This window comes from Dermochelys coriacea, chromosome 4 (genome assembly GCF_009764565.3).
Source record: "Dermochelys coriacea isolate rDerCor1 chromosome 4, rDerCor1.pri.v4, whole genome shotgun sequence".
NCBI lineage: Eukaryota > Metazoa > Chordata > Testudines > Dermochelyidae > Dermochelys > Dermochelys coriacea.
In genome coordinates this window covers 110686908-110700798 of record NC_050071.1, presented here as the reverse complement: position 1 = coordinate 110700798, position 13891 = coordinate 110686908, and the positions used below count along the sequence as shown (strand labels likewise).

General features: G+C 43.2%; 1 protein-coding gene across 2 annotated transcripts in view; it reads left to right on the top strand.

Annotated features, from left to right (window-relative positions):
- Nucleotides 1-13891, top strand: part of LOC119854276 (cytosolic beta-glucosidase-like) — a 94468-nt gene that overhangs the window by 26443 nt on the left and 54134 nt on the right. The window contains exon 2 of one of the 2 annotated variants that reach the window (XM_043514067.1): nt 11411-11465. The exons of the other annotated variant lie outside the window; for it this stretch is intronic. The gene's annotated coding sequence lies outside the window, so the exon portion shown is untranslated. The remainder of the gene's footprint in view (nt 1-11410; nt 11466-13891) is intronic. 2 annotated transcript variants of the gene reach the window in all.

Here is a 13891-nt window from a genome sequence, read left to right as displayed (position 1 = left end):
CCAGAACTCTGGATTTTGCAGACACAAACCTAGCCTGATGAACCAGGTGAGAGGAGTTTAAGCTGTACATGGACTTGGCTATTCAGGAGGACAATAGCAGGAAAGCAAAATTATTTAACCTTATTGGGGAACAAAGCAGAGAGAGCTGCACCACCGTGAAGCTCACCACTTCCTGAAACCTCACAGCAGTCCTAGGAGTGGGTAAATGAGAAGTAGCCCATGCTAGGACAACACTGCAGGGAATGTGGCATGTTCAACCATTTTAGTCATGTGTGCAAGAGGAGAAGTAGATCTCAGAAAGATTCAGTCAAACTTGTACAAGAGGGGAATGGCACATCAGATAGTGATGATCACATTACGACTCCTCTTGAGTCAGAGAATGTAAGAGATCATTACAGAGCATAGAGACAGAGAACCATCAGAAGGCCAACCCCATAGGGAGAGAGGAAATTCCACAGAGAGATGGTTTTCTGGAGTCAGAGACAGGTGACAGGGAGACAGAGATATGACATTCACAATGTGGTTACCTGTTGAGGAGACCAAACTATCTCAAAGACTACGTAACCTAACCAGCTGAGTTTGTGGTAAAGACGTGATTCCAACTTAGCTGTGTGCTAGCAATAGAGCTATCACCTTTGAAATGCAAAAAACCTGTTTGCCCTCCCTCCACCCCCACACAAGGCAAGCTGTTGCATTCTCACCCCCAACCACAAGGCAACTCCGCAACCCATCACTTATCTAGAGAGAGAAAACAAACAGACATTTGTTATCAATGATGTTATCAGCACATTTTACCAGCCAATCTTTAGTCTGTTTCATTTAGCCAGTTGTCATTGAATGTGCAGTTTCAGTTGCGAGCTTTTTGGGTGGGGTGGGTGTAGTAGGATCACTTGCACCATGCCCTGATCTTCCATTATTAAATATGCCTCACACATCTACTCAATCTTGTGTGACTCAGATCCTCTCTCTCTCACACACACACTTGGGTATTGATGGGCAGACAGCTCATCAGCTAGGGATCTTAACTCTGGTTTGGGGTGGCAGGGAGTGATCAAAAAGGCCTCCCTGCTCCTCCAGGCCTTTAGTAAATTGATGTGCTATGTACATGTCTCGTGGCGCCGGCCTGGTAGCCGGTCCTCATAATCAACCGGCCCGATCCACTGCGTGACTTCAAAGGGGCCCTGCCATTTAGCCAAGAGTTTGGATTCTGTTGAGGGCAGCAGGATTAGGACCCAGTCTCCATGTTCAAAGCTCTGTAGCCTGGCTCTCTTGTTATACTGTTGTGCCTGTATCTGCTGCGCCTGCCTCAGGTTTTCTCTGGTGAAGGTCTCTAGCATCTGAAGCCTCTCTTGTAGCTGTAGCACACGCTGGATAACCACGTTCGCCTGTGTCTCCTGCCCTTCCCAGCCTTCCTTCAGAAGTTTCGAGGATGCCATGGGGTTCTCTCCCATGAAGGAATTCGAAGGGGGAGAACCCCGTTGATGCTTGGGGTACCTCCCATATGGCAAACAATGAGACTGGGAGTAGCATATCCCAATGCACGGGTCCTCTTCCACAAATTTGCGTAGCAGGTTCTTCAAGGTCTTGTTAAAACATTCCACCAATCCATCTGTCTGGGGTTGGTATAGGGAAGTTCTGAGGGCTCATATATCTAAGAGATGGCAGAGGTCGGCCATCAAGCGGGAGGTCACATTTGTCCCCTGGTCCATTAAGATTTCACAGGGTATCCCCACCCAGATGAAGACCTTGATGAATTTGGCGGCTATCTCGGGGCAATGGCAGTCTGTATTGAGACTGCTTCTGGGTACCTGGTCGCATAATCCACAATCACGAGGATATACTGGTGGCTGGAGGCACTCTTTTCTAGTGGCCCACCAAGTAGTCCTATTTGCTCAAAGGGGACCCCGACCATGGGGAAGGGGGTGAGGGATGCTTTTGGCACTTCTTTTGGGCCCATGTGTTGGCACTCTGGGCATGAGGCACAAATAATTGTTCACCTCCTGGTGGATACCCAGCCAGAAGAACTGCTGCGCCACCCTTTGGAAGGTCCTTTCTCTTCTGAGGTGCCCTGTCCAGGACACCAAATGAGCAAGGTATAAAAGGCCCTGGCGCAACTTCCAAGGAACCAGCAGCTGACAGAGTAATTCTCTAGTCTGTGCCTCTTTCACCAGACGATAGAGGCAGTCTTGCCATATTTCAAACAGTGGGCCTTGGGGGAATATCCTCTCCCTCCCCTTGATCTCTAGCGGTGGCCTGTTCTCAGGGTAGAGTCCTCTCTTTGTTTCTGGATAAAGTCACCATTGCGTTCAAGCTCCAGCTGTGCATCATTGATGGAGGAATCCATTTAGGTAGGCGAGGGAACCGGAGTCTCAGCAGACTCCTAGGGCCTTCCCCCCGGGTCATCATCCCAGTCGGTCCTGAGTAGCCCCTTTTTTGTTGGCCCTGTGCCCTCTCCTGTTGGAGGGTACTGAGCAGACTCTTGCAGTAGTTCTAGGAACCACTGCCCTCAGTTCCGCCCAGAATCACTGGGTAGGCCAGCCTGGGTGTCATACTGACCAAGAGGTCTGCACTTCAATGGTATATCTCCAGCATCACCCAGGCAGTAGGATAAGAATGTAGGTCTCAATGGACCCATTGTACATGGATGGGGGTTGCATCTGGCTCGAGATCTGGTACCAGGTCGCCTCAGATGAGAGTTTGGCTACAGCCAGAGTCAATCAACACTGTCGTAGGAATCCCTTCAATGAGCACCAGGACCCCGAGCTTCCCTGGACCCCTCTTCTAAGCCCGGGGACAGGCTACACAGACTGCCTGTAATTGCAGTCCCTATAGAGGCAACCATGTCAAAAATGCCTCTCTTGAACACATTCATAACAGTGGTCCCTTGCCCCTCCAGGTGGCAAGTCTGTTCTGGTCAGGTCAGCTCTGTTGTAGTTCTCCCAGTGGGACCAGCTGGGGTTTCCCCCTGTGTTCCTCAGGATTGCGGGGTTGGGGTTCCATCGTTTCAGCCTTCAAGTAATCCTCCATCAGTCTCACCATTTCTGTAAGCATCATGGGGCAGTGTCTGTGCACCCACTCCTTACCCCCGGCCAGGAGGATTTGGATGAACTTATCCAGAATTGCCGCTTCCACCACTTCAGTGCCAAACTGCTTGTCGGGCTCCAGCCATTGCCAAGCATAGTCCTGGAGATGTTGAGCCACAGCTTGTGATCTAGACGCTAAAAGGGACCGTTCCCAAAGGAAGTGCTGGCAGTACATCTCGAGGCTGATATCGGTCTGGTCTAGTATGGCCACCTTCACTTTCATAGTCCAGGGCATCCTGGTGGTCAAGGTAGTGGTAAGCCACCCGGGCTGGCCTCATTAAGTAAGGGGCTAAGAGGGTGGCCCAGTGTCCTGCGGGCTATCGCACAGTGGTGGCCACCCTCTCAAAAGTCATGAGAAAGGGGATTGTCCCTGGGCCCATCGTCGAGAGATGTAGTGGGAGGCCCAGTGGTAGAGATCCTGGGTCAGGGTCTGCTAAAGGGGTGACTAAAGGCCTGCCTGGCGTAGTAACACCACCATTTGTTGGACCAGCATTTCCTGTTGGGCTTGATGCTGGATGACCAACTCCTGCATCATCTGCTATTGTTGGCTAGTAACCTGCTGCAACAGCTACAAGTGTTGCTGTTGTTGCTATCCTGCTTGTTGCTGGCTTTCCAGAAGCCATTTCAAGACCTTGTCTGATTCCATGCTGGTGTCCACTAATTTCTGGTCACTAAAGCACTATGGTAGTGGAGTGAGGATGAGAGTGAGGATGATCAGGAAATGATCCCAAAGATTTTGGACTTTCACCCAGTAGTAGTGTTCTCACATCTTCATGGCAGTGCCTCTTTCTGGGTGTTTGTCGGTTACTAGTCAAGAGCAAGTCAAAAGGGTGGCTGCAGCATCTATTACTAGGCCTAATCACCAGCACAAATTGCAAAAGTAGCAATTGAGAGAGAGAGAGAGAGAGAGAAATGGATGCAAAGAAAAGCCCAGTTTAACTATAAACTCCACTTTTCATTCCATTATATGTTTATAAATGTCTTTAGTACTTTATCAGAAGAGGAGAAATGTGTATGATTTCATCTTTACTATGCAACCATTCAATTTTCTCTGAACTGAACTAAAACATGAGGAAAGATCTAAAGAGCTGAAATTGAATGAGATATTATATTCATCCAAGTGACTTTTTTGTTAAGTAGACAACCTCTGTGATGATAAAAAGGTCAGTGCCACACCATTATACATACCATATCCTTTAATCTTTTTTCATTTATGTGTTTAAATCAAGCAAGAGAGAGCCATGTCAAAGACTGGATGTATTGAATTTTTTTCTTTTGATTCTATTTGTTTAGCTTCAGGGTCAGGTATGTGTTTTGTGATATTTCCAGAACACCATCATCATCCCCAGACATCACTGCATATCTGTAGTAGCGCTTGGAACAATAACAAAAATATATAGCATAAGTTATTTGAAAAATAACCTGTATTTACTGGATTCCAAATAGGTATTTAGATTACTTTGTCAAATTAAAGTACCGCTGAGCTACTTATCTCACATTCCAGGTGCTTGCAATAGTGTTTGCTAATATTTTGCAGGATAAAAATGAAGAGTACAATAAACAAGTATTTCTTGCAAAAGCAAAAAAAAATATTTACAATATAATGGCATAGCACAAATCTTTGGAAAAGTAATATCAACTACTCTCTCTCATAGAGTGCTGCTGCTTAATAGTTGGTAGCATCATCTTGCTGATATATGGAAGTGAATTTTATGTAAATACAGTAAATAAATGTACTTATATAATGGGATTGCTTAAATCTGACTGTTTTTTCAAGTATATTCTCTGAAGTGATAGTCAGCGTCATGAGTCACTGTCAGTGTAATTAGAAATAACATTTATATGAGAAAAGAAAATAAAAGGTACAGGTTCACTGCTATAAAAGCAAGTGTCACTGTTTATATCTACTTCTGAAAACAAATGTAGTGACTTTGCCATAAATGTAAAAAATGCTGGGCTCATGCTTATTGGTTATAGTCAGAGTTGGCTCATTGCTGAATCAATCTTAGCAGGTTCCTTTGACTAATATAGCTATGTATGACTTGCAATTGAAAAATATATATGTGAAAGCATAGAAATGAAATTATTGAAAATAGAAAGGAAGATCAGTTTTGTCCTAGGCTGCTAAACTTTGGTGAGGGAAGCTAACATTTCACTAGTGCTCATTGCATATCTCTAGTTTTGGGAATAATTTTATATTAATTTAACATTTATTTTGCTTTTATATTGCAGCAGTTCCTAGCTAGCTGAGATTGGCGTGCCATTCTGTTAGGTCAGGGGTCGGCAACCTTCGGCACACAGCCCATCAGGGCAATCTGCTGATGGGCCACGAGACATTTTGTTTACGTTGACTGTCTGCAGGCACGGCCCCCCACAGCTCCCAGTGGCTGTGGTTCGCCATTCCCAGCCAATGGGAGCTGCAGGAAGTAGCCGCCAGCACATCCCTGCGGCCCATGCCTCTTCCTGCAGCTCCCATTGGTTGGGAACAGTGAACCGCGGCCACTGGGAGCTCCTGGGGACCATGCCTGTAGACGGTCAACGTAAAACAAAATGTCTCGTGGCCCACCAATGGATTACCCTGCTGGCCTGTGTGCCGAAGGTTGCCAACCCCTGTGCTAGATCCTGTAAGACAGTCCCTGGTTTGAAGAGTTTACAATGTAAAAAGATAAGGCGGACAAAGACTGGGAGGAGGAACAAAGGCACAGAGTTCATATAGCAAATCAGTGGCAGAGCTGGGAAAGGAGCCTAGATTTCCTGAGTCTCAGTCCAGTGTCCCATTCACTAGAGCATATCACCTTCTCATTCAAGTGATCTGCTTAAATCAATATCTGTATACTCTAAATCTACCAGGGGAATGTGAGGGCACTACTATAGAACTAAAACAGAACAAGGTTTCATAGGAGGAAAAAACTTGCCCCAAACACAAGCTACTACTTATCTGTCAACAGAAGGGAAGCTACCCTTCCAAAATGACCAGCATGTTAAATAGTGACAGATACTAACTCACATTCCAACAAGTATGTATGTTGTCAAAGTAAAACACTTCAGCCTTTTTCTCAGTCACCAGACCTAAATATTTTGTAAAATGTTTTTATCATAAAACACAAACAAAGCATCCTACATATCTATACGTTTGACATGTAGGATCAAATTTTCAATAAAGCCCAAACCTGGCCTCCAGTTCTGTGCAGATATTTGAGCCTATGCTCAGAAGTGATGGACTCTATCACTTGCATGGATAGGAGACAACTTTCTGAACTGTAAATGTGATGATGCTCAAAAATGAGAATGCAAATTACAAATCATAAAACAATTTGTATGTGTGGTATGCCTGCATATCAATGGAGGTCAGGTTTTGAAAATTTAGACTGTATGTCAAATAATAGACATTTTTGATGTTTAAATCCTCATTCTTTCCAAGCAAAGAATTAATATCACAACCTACCTGATAAACCAATATCACTGACTTTGATTTTCAAACGTGCTAAGCACCCAACAGATCCTGACTGGTGAAAATCCTAGGAGAGGGAAGAATGAGCTACGGGTGCTTTTAGGCACTGTCCAGTGTTGATTGTAAAAACATACTGTACTCACATCTTTTTTCCTCTTCCAAAAAGGAAAGAGGATTCAATCAAATCCACTTAAGGCTTTTAAGTTTTCTTGTACACTTACACATGGAAATATGCTGGGTATAACAGGTTTCTAACAAAAAGAACTAGGAGTACTTGTGGCACCATAGAGACTAACACATTTATTTGGGCATAAGCTTTCATGGGCTAAAACCCACTTCATCAGATGCATGCAGTGGAAAATACAGTAGGAAGATAGATAGATAGATTAGATAGATATTTATATATATACAGAGAACATGAAAAAATTGGGGTTGTCACACCAACTCTAATGAGACTAATCAATTATCAGCAGAAGAAAAAATCGTTTGTAATGATAATCAGGATGACTCATTTCAAACAGTTGACAAGAAAGTGTGAGTAACAGGAGGGGAAAAATTAGCATGGGAAAATAGTTTTTAGTTTGTGTCAATACTCATCCACTCCCAGTCTTTATTCAAGCCTAATTTAATGGTGTCCAGTTTGCAAATTAATTCCAGTTCTGCAGTTTCTCATTGGAGTCTGTTTTTGAAGTTTTTTTGTTGAAGAATTGCCACTTTTAGGTCTGTAATCGAGTGTCCAGAAAGGTTGAAGTATTCTCCGACTGGTTTTTGAATGTTATAATTCTTGACTCTGATTTGTGTCCATTTATTCTTTTATGTAGAGACTGTCCAGTTTAGCCAATGTACATGGCAGAGGGGCATTGCTGGCACATGATGGCATATATCACATTGGTAGATGTGCAGGTGAACGAGCCCCTGGTGGTGTGACTGATTTGATTAGGTCCTATGATGGTGTCCCTTGAATAGATATGTGGACAGAGTTGGCAACGGGCTTTGTTGCAAGGATAGGTTCCTGGGTTAGTGTTTTTGTTGTGCTGTATGGTGTGTGGTTGCTGGTGAGTATTTGCTTCAGGTCAGGGGACTGTCTATAAGTGAGGACTGGTCTGTCTCTCAAGATCTGTGAGAGTGAGGGATCATTCTTCAGGATAGGTTGTAGATCCTTGATGATGCGCTGGAGAGGTTTTAGTTGGGGGCTGAAGGTGACAGCTAGTGGTGTTCTGTTACTTTCTTTGTTGGGCCTGTTCTGTAGTATGTGACTTCTGGATACTCTTCTGGCTCTGTCAATCTGTTTCTTCACTTCAGCAGGTGGATATTTTAGTTTTAAGAATGCTTGATAGAGATCTTGTAGGTGTTTGTCTCTGTCTGAGGGATTGGAGCAAATGCGGTTGTATCTTAGAGCTTGGCTGTAGACAATGGATCATGTGATATGGTCTGGATGAAAGCTGGAGGCATGTAGGTAAGTATAGCAGTTAGTAGGTTTCCGAAATAGGGTGGTGTTTATGTGATCATCGCTTATTAGCACCGTAGTGTCCAGGAAATGGATCTCTTGTGTGGATTGGTCCAGGCTGAAGTTGATGGCGGGACGGAAATTGTTGAAATCATGGTGGAATTCCTCAAGGGCTTCTTTTCCATGGGTCCAGATGATGAAGATGTCATCAATGTAGCGCAAGTAGAGTAGGGACATTAGGGGACGAGAGCTGAGGAAGCGTTGTTCTAAGTCAGCCATAAAAATGTTGGCATACTGTGGGGCCATGCGGGTACCCATCGCAGTGCCGCTGATTTGAAGGTATACATTGTTCCCAAATGTGAAATAGTTGTGGATGAGGACAAAGTCACAAAATTCAGTCACCAGTTTGTAGCTGGTTACTGCAGCACACATGATTAAACACAGCTAATATTTTCCTTTAAAAATCATATCAAGCTAGTTTGCCCATGCACTTCTACCAACTGTTTGTGCATGCTTGGAAAATCTAGGCAGCTATCTCATCCAGCCTTAGCAAATAGGTGTTGGCCCAGAGAACAGTGTTTTTTTGTTTTTGTTGGGTTTTTTTTTTCAAAAGAGGACCCTTTCCCTGGCCATTAAGGATTCTGGGATGTTTTGCATTGATTCTGAAATCCATCAGCCGTGCTGTACATTGTTGACAATTTTAACATGACAATTCATTGTTGTTTTTATGCTTGATCACTCAGAAGGCGAACAATCCAAAAATGCTAGAAAACAGGACAATCTGAAGTGGTATATAAAAAAGGATGGGTCTCCACATGCAGGGATTTGTGTTTGATCTATGCATATGCAAGATTCTGGACCAAAATCCAGTCCTACCTACTAGTGGAATATTATTATGGCAGTAGCAACGACCAGCTTTTGAATGGCCAGTTCCATTTTAAACTTCATACAGAGGACGATAGCCCAAACATTAATGGCACAGGACCACCCATTTGGGAATATCAGTCCAAGAACTACCATGGCTTGTGAAGGCTGACTACTAACATGGAATACCACTTTGTGGCTTCTACGTTTAGCATTTGAAAGTCCATGCTAGAACATAAGTACAGTTTGTCTAGTGGTACTGAAAATTGTACTGCACGTTGTGATCATGGGTGCTGACTCTGCGACTGCTCCGGGGCTGGAGCACGCAGGAGGAAAAAATGATGGGTGCTGTGCACCCACCGGCAGCCCCTCCTATCAACTCCCCCCGGAGTTGATCCTGCCTGCCTGTAGGCCCAGCAGATCAGCGCCTCTCCCTTCCTCCCAGTGCCTCCCAGCTGCCACAATCAGCTGTTTCATGGCATGCAGGAGGCTCTGGGGCATAAGGGGGAAGGAGTGAGGGCATGGCACAGTCAGGGAAGGGGGCAGAATGGAGCGAGAAGATGTGGGTCAGGAATGGAGTGGGGTCAGGAAGAGGCAGGGCAGGGGGGAAGAGGCGGGTGAGGGTGGGGCTTTGGGGGGAAGGGGTGAAATGGAGGCGGGGTCCTGGGGCAGAGCCGGGGATCGAGCACCCCCCGGCACATTGGAAAGTCGGCGCCTGTGGTTGTCATTACTATTAGGATAACCTTCCTCAGCTTTCCCTATTACCCCACTACCTTCATGACCTTCTCCTTCATTGGCAGGTGGTCTTGCAGCTATGTCTCCCAGCTTTCTGAAGTACTTTCTGCCAGCTAAACATGCTTCACTCCTTTAACTTTTCTTCATAAACGGATTCCTCCAGCTGCATAACAATTTGTTGCTGTTCTTTGGATATTCTCCTGGTAGTCTGTTTTTCTGGTTATAAAGTGCCCAGAGCTAAATTCAGTATTCCACATGCGGTGGCACAGACCTGCATTAAGGTGGGCATGTGACATGACTCTGAATAGTCAGCCTAAAGTTTCACTGACCTTTTCGCTGCCATATTGGATTGCAAATTCGTATCTAATTTCTCAATATTCTTATCTCTAAATCTCTTTTGGCATTATTGCTCTCCAGATTTCTACCTCTCTAAATATTTTTCAGTTTTTTTACTCAAATATCATTTTGCCATTTTCCAGGTTGAATCTCATTATTACATTCTGTCCATGTTTCTAATCTAACTCTGCCCCTTTGTATTTTCTCCATCTTCAGTTGTGTGCTCAGCTCCTCCCATTTTAATATATCTGCAGATTTCATTAATGTACCATTTACTCCCTCTTCTAGCTCATTATTGAAGCTATTAAACAGGATTAGAAGTAATTCCAATCTGCATACTGCACTGAACAACTCCCCTCAAAGTTATTGATTATTATTACTCTTCACTGCAGTCCACATGACTTATCTTCAAACCAATTTGAATTAAGTTTTGAGAACAGGATTTTCAAACACTATTGTGACACTGACAGGCCAGATGCCAGCTCTTGCCCAGGCTGCAGACATTAGCTAAGAACAAACAAACTTATAGCTGAAGACCAGATCAGCTCACCTGTATTTTAATTTTGCTTAAAGTAGGTATTAGTCATATAAGAATGTATGTAGTGCTTAGACTGTAGGAAGTGCTTGTAAATTGCTGCATGCATTAATCTCACTTGTAATGTCAGTATTCCATGCAATAAAATATATATATAAGTTTTGCTTTATAACTTTGAAAATGTTTGCTCTGAACTTGTGACCCCAGGCACTGGAATTGTCCCCTTGCCCATTCACAAGGATTATCAAAATCAAAAGGGGCCATCAAGGAACATTGTAATACAAAGGATTGATTAATGGCCCTATCACACTTTGGAAATGTTACATGCAAGGAAGCTCATCCTGTGAATTTAAAAGCTTAATGAAGGAAATAAAACAAAGACACAGGAAAACTTTCCATCTCTCTTTGCTGTTTTGAACTCTGATAGGACTAGAGACTCTAAACTGAGGCAGAGATCCCCAGGAGTTAAGCCTGGGTCTGCCCTGAAAGACAACTTTGAATTGACCAATCATTACAACTCTAAAACAAAACAAAACAGGAGTACTTGTGGCACCTTAGAGACTAACAAATTTATTAGAACATAAGCTTTCGTGGGCTACAGCCCACTTCACTGAATGCATTGAATTGAACATATAGTAAGAAGATTATATATATACACATACGGAGACGGTGGAATTTGCAATACAAATTGTAAGAGGCTAATTCATTAAGATGAGCTATTAGCAGGAGAAAAAAAATTGTGTAGTGACAATCAAGATGGCCTATTTAGACTGTTGATAAGAAGGTGTGAGGATACTTAACATGTGGAAATAGATTCAATATGTGTAATGACCCAGCCACTCTGTCACTCTTAGGATTTAGGTAATAATTCATTTGTGTGTATATGTTTCCTTGCTTTAACCTGTAAATAACTCTCTTTCTTTTTACTAGTTAATACACCTTTCAATGGTTTATTACAGAATTGGCTACAGGTGTTATCTTTGGTGTAAGATCAAGGGTACCAATTGATCTGGGGTAAGTGACTAGTGTCTTGGGACTGGAAACAACCTGAATATTCGCAAAAAGAAAAGGAGTACTTGTGGCACCTTAGAGACTAACAAATTTATTTGAGCATAAGCTTTCGTGAGCTACAGCTCACTTCATCGGATGCTGTAGCTCACGAAAGCTTATGCTCTAATAAATTTGTTAGTCTCTAAGATGCCACAAGTACTCCTTTTCTTTTTGCGAATACAGACCAACATGGCTGCTACTCTGAAACCTCAATGTTGTGTGATTTTTGGTGTAAGAGACCATTTATCACTAAGTCCAGTTTTTCTGGATAGCAAGATAGACTGGGAAGCCTAAGGGGACAGTCTGAGACTCCATGGTAAGACAAGTATAATGATCCAGGAGTACACATCTGTTACTGGTTTGGTGAAATCTAATTATAGAACACACCACCACTTTGGGGTATCTGTCCTGTTTTTGACAGTCTACCCTGAGGTTCGCACTCGCAGTCGTGGGCCTCTACAGATTGCGTGACAACTATATCATAAGATTTACTAAAATTCAGATACCTTACAGTTTAGCTCCTGCTTGCCATTCATTAATTTATGCAAAAAACAATTGTTTGTCTTGAAGTCCTGAAGATATTTAGTACCTTTATTTTCTCAATATCTGTTCCACTGTTTAACCCGAGATAGTAATTAAACTTGAATGGCAATTTCCACTTTTCAGACAAGCCTCAGGATCTGTGAATGTCCATAGTTAGCAGTTTCAGTAATACAATCTTGCTTCATAAGCAACTCTGGGTCTGTTCTGTCTTTGGACTGGAGAGTTGAGGAGAAGAAACTTGCATTTCCATATCACCATACTGAAGTGTCTGTCTAATTGTGTCATGATGAGAATTAATTTTTTTTAAATAACAATAATCTGGGATTAGAAAAGGCAGATCCAGTCAGGGATAGTTCATTTTTAGGTTTCAGAATAGCAGCCGTGTTAGTCTGTATTTGCAAAAAGAAAAAGAGTACTTGTGGCACCTTAGAGACTAACAATTTTATTTGAGCATAAGCTTTCGTAAGCTTTCGTGAGCTTTCATTTTTAGGATACATATTTGTTTATAATAACCAGTTCAGCCCAACCGTACAGACAAAATACAGACAAAAAGCAAAACTCTGCTGCCTTCATCAAAGAGCTTGTCTACACTTAAACAGCTTCAGCCGCACCACTGTAGCACTTGAATGAAGACTCGACCTATGCCAAAGGAGGACTGCTCCCATTGGGGTAGAGGTTTCAGAGTAGCAGCTGTGTTAGTCTGTATCGCAAAAAGAAAAGGAGTACTTGTGGCACCTTAGAGACTAACAAATTTATTTGAGCATAAGCTTTCGTGAGCTACAGCTCACTTCATCGGATGCATTTGGTGGAAAATACAGAGGGGAGATTGATATACACACACAGAGAACATGAAACAATGGGTTTTATCATACACACTGTAAGGAGAGTGAGCACTTAAGATGAGCCATCACCAGCAGCAGGGGGGGAGGGAGGAAAACCTTTCATGGTGACAAGCAAGGTAGGCTATTTCAAGCAGTTAACAAGAACATCTGAGGAACAGTGGGGGGTGGGATGGGGGGAGAAATAACATAGGGAAATAGTTTTACTTTGTGTAATGACTCATCCATTCCCAGTCTCTATTCAAGCCTAAGTTAATTGTATCCAGTTTGCAAATTAATTCCAATTCCGCAGTCTCTCGTTGGAGTCCATTTTTGAAATTTTTTTTGTTGAAGAATAGCCACCCTCAGGTCTGTAATCGAGTGACCGGAGAGATTGAAGTGTTCTCCAATTGGTTTTTGAATGTTATAATTCTTGATGTCTGATTTGTGTCCATTTATTCTTTTACGTAGAGACTGTCCAGTTTGACCAATGTACATGGCAGAGGGGCATTGCTGGCACATGATGGCATACATCACATTGGTAGATGCTCAGGTGAACGAGCCTCTGATAGTGTGGCTGATGTGATTAGGCCCTATGATGGTGTCCCCTGAATAGATATGTGGGCAGAGTTGGCAACGGGCTTTGTTGCAAAGATAGGTTCCTAGGTTACAGAGTAGCAGCCGTGTTAGTCTGTATTCGCAAAAAGAAAAGGAGTACTTGTGGCACCTTAGAGAATAACGAATTTATTAGAGCATAAGCTTTCGTGAGCTACAGCTCACTTCATCGGATGCATGAATAGGTCAGAGTATGAACAAGAGGCTACTAGGCAGCTCTCCAACACCACTTTCTACAAGCCATTACCCTCTGATCCCACTGAGAGTTACCAAAAGAAACTACAGCATTTGCTCAAGAAACTCCCTGAAAAAGCACAAGAACAAATCCGCACAGACACACCCCTAGAACCCCGACCTGGGCTATTCTATCTGCTACCCAAGATCCATAAACCTGAAAATCCTGGACGCCCCATC